We start from the raw sequence: 3,847 nt of genomic DNA on the forward strand, positions 1-3,847 counted from the left end.
GTTCAGGTATTTGTCTAATATCTGATCGGCATGGTGGTATTTTAAGTTCTGTACGTCACTTGCCTGAATGGCAGGAACCATATGCATACCACCGTTACTGTGTGAGGCACCTGAAGGCCAATTTCCAGAAGAAATTTCCTGACAAGGCCTTGCATGACTTAATGTGGATGGCTGCAACTGAGCACCAGCAGTGCAAATTCACGAGGCGCATGGAAGCGATCCGGCAGATAGATCCACGAGCCTATACTTGGTTGATGCGACATGAGCTTCACATGTGGACATTGTATGCTGATGGCGGCAGACGATGGGAAGCCCTCACTACAAACGTGTCGGAGTCATTCAACGGCTTGTTGAAGTCTGCCCGTGGACTGCCTGTCACTGCCATGGTCCGCATGACATTCAAACAGAGTGCGGAGAGGTTTGTTGAAAGGCATGCAGCTGTATCAGCATTGATGGACATGGGTGTTCAATTTATGCCAATACCCATGAGAAGATTTGAAAGGTCCAGGAGGCGAGCACAGTGACATTCATTTCTTCAGTACGATCATGAACGGGGTGTTTTTGAAGTTAAGACCGCTATCCGCGGACACCGTGGGAATAATCTACAGACGGTGAATGAAAATAGAAGGTTATGTTCATGTGAGAAATGGACCATCTACCACATGCCGTGCGCACATGTGTTGAAGTGCTTTCAACAAGTTGGATATGGGGCAACAAACTATATTGATAGGCAATACAGTTTTGCTGCATACGTAGACACGTATAGTGGGAAGTTGCAGCCATTAGGTGCTGAGCATTATTGGTCGCCGGAACCTTTTAAGATGGTATGTAACAAGGACTATTTGCGCAAGCTGCAAGTGCAAAAGAGAACGCGTATACGGAACCAAATGGATGTTGGTGACACCGTTTATGCGCGTAAATGTGGCATATGATCGCAAACAGGACACGACCATCGTAAATGTCCTTCAGGTGGTGTGCGTGGCGGTGGTAATCCGGCTCCTAGTGCAAGTTCGTCGAATGTACCCAACTATCAAGGATACCCCTAGTCTTTTGTTTTGGTATTCTTTTTTGTAATACGTGTTTGTACTTGTGTATGTTGCAATATATATCAAATAAAATTATGTTCGACAATTTGGAATGAGTGAAGAAAAAACTGTTTAATTTCAGGAAAATGTAATATGTAAAGCGTGGTTTGATAGTTTCATATAACAACACAAGCACTTAAACTTAACTTCCACTTCAAATAAAATAAAATTTAGTACAACAAACAAGGAAAATATTACTACAGCACAAACACAAACGTAGCAGGCCAACATAATAAAAATACATGAAATATGAAAAATACACTAAACACATACATGCCAATGGTTAGTTCCGGTTGCCATTTACTCTCCGCTCCAACCACTTAAATCGTTTTTCCAGTTGTTCTTTTTCTTCTTCTACCTCTTTTAGTTTCGCCTTCACCTCCGCAAGTTCCCGTTTATATATTTTTTTTACGTTCCTTTTGTGCTTCACAATTCCATTGTGCTTTCCATTTTTCTTCTCCCACCTCCTTCAGTTTCGCCCTCATTTCTGCAATAATTCTATCGCTTTCGCTTTGTGTTTCCTGTTGGCGTAAACACATATTATGAAGAAACTGCAGTTTTTCTTTGTAATATTCCTTATAACATGGTTCATCAACCCATTCCTCAAACTCACAAATAGGTTCGCCGGGAACCTTGTAAAACTGGTTCATACAGTGCCAGTAGCGGCGTCCAGCTTCACCACCGTCCCAACAACTTTGCATCATGCATGATTTTCCACAGTAGCACTTTGGTGGACGAAGAGGTTGAGCCATATAATGAAATATTTGCTTTTAGTAAAAAAAAACCTTACTTTTAATGAAATATCTGCTTTTAGTAAATTTTGAGTATGCAAAATAACTAATTTGAGCTCGTTATTTATAGGCGAGTCAAAATAATTAAGTCATGAGACACTACAGAGTTACTATAAGTCTAAGAATCTGAAGGAACTGAAATAACATAAAATAGGGGAGTCAAGGGGCTGCGGACGTCAACAGCTACCTCGAAGCTCCAACTCGCTGCCTGCCTGTGAAGAATATCAGTGCTCAGGAGCGGACTCTGCTATGCCTGAATCTGCACACATGGTGCAGGGAGTAATGTGAGTACTCCGACCCAGTGAGTAATAATAATAAATAATAACTGAAGGCATGAAAACACATAAATGCACAAGATAATGCTATATCAGGCAGTAAATCACTTTATGCAGTAAAACAGTAAAAAGTCAAATGAAGTCTCATTTTCTTAAAGAAAGGTAAATCAGGTAAAACAGTAAATGAGTAGTGAATAGCAAAACTGTCCCTCGGGCCCAGTATCAATCGCTCAGTACAGTAATAGCCCATCGAGCTCAATCTCAGTCACACGGCATAGTATCAGCCCCTCGGGCTCACTCTCAAATCACATGGGTACCCGCGCTCACTATGGGTGTGCAGACTCCGGAAGGGCCCCTTACGGCCCAAGCGCTATATCAGTATAAGGCCTGAAAGCCTTCTCACATCACACTCGAGGCCTGAAAACCTCCTCACATATCACTTGAGGCCTGAAAGCCTCGTTACAATACACTCGAGGCCTGAAAGCCTCCTCACAATACACTCGAGGCCTGAAAGCCTCCTCACATCACGCTCAAGGCCTGAAAGCCTCACTCAGTCCAGAAACATCATAAGCCCCTCGGGCATCAATAAAATAATAGTTCTCAGCCCAAACAATAGTGAAATATTATTAAAATCTCAAAATTTAATTAAAGCGGCCGAGTTTGCAAAACAGTATAATTATTAGGACTGAGTTCAAATAACATATCAAAATAGTAAGGAAATAGTGATAACAATCCCCGAATGATTCAAGTAATCGGCATTTAAGCCCAAAACATGGCAATAAGCCCAAATCACGATGATAAACAAATCAGCCAGTCAAATACGCGGTAAAGTATCAAACGGGACGGACCAAGTCACAATCCCAGTATTAAACAACCCCGCGCTCGGCGTTAAGCGCGTGTTTCACCTCAATATAGCACTACGTTGTGCAAATCCGGGGTTCCAAACCCTCAGGATATCATTTACTATCATTACTCACCTCAAGCCGGCCAAAATCCTAGCTCGCTATGCCCTTGCCTCGCAAATCGGCCTCCTCGCGCGTCGAATCTGACCAAAACCACAACGAATACGTCACAATATGCCAATGGCACAATACCCAATCGAAAAGAATCGAAAAACATCGAAAATCATGAAATTTGCAAAAACCCGAGCTCCGGGCCCACTCCACGAATTTCAGAAAATTTTACATCAACGGATTCCTTATTTCGCCACGAGTCTATACATACAAAAAACTCCCAAATCTGAGCCCAAATGACCCATCAAATCCCACTTTGAAATACCAAATTTCCAAGCCCTAGCTTTACCCTCTTTTGATGAATTTCCACAAATTTCTATGTTAATTCTACCATTAAATCATGTATTAAGGTCAAGGAACTCACCTCCAATCACACCTAGTCGAAATCCCCTTCAATTTCTGCCCAAAAGCACTCAAGGTCGATCAAAAATGGAGGAAATGACCTTAAGCTCGCGGAACCAAATGAGTTTTAAAAACCCTTCTCTGAACAGTCTTTTTCGCATCTGCGGTTACCTTTCCGCATATGCGACTACCGCTTCTGCGATTTTCCATCCGCTTCTACGGAACACCCTTCACCAACACGGACCGCTTCTGCGGTCAGCAACCGCCTTTGCGGAGACAGCTCCTGCGTAACCCCTCCGCTTCTGCGAAATTCCTCCACATAGCCCACACTCGCACCTGCG

Source organism: Nicotiana attenuata, unplaced genomic scaffold (genome assembly GCF_001879085.1).
Source record: "Nicotiana attenuata strain UT unplaced genomic scaffold, NIATTr2, whole genome shotgun sequence".
NCBI classification, from domain to species: domain Eukaryota; kingdom Viridiplantae; phylum Streptophyta; class Magnoliopsida; order Solanales; family Solanaceae; genus Nicotiana; species Nicotiana attenuata.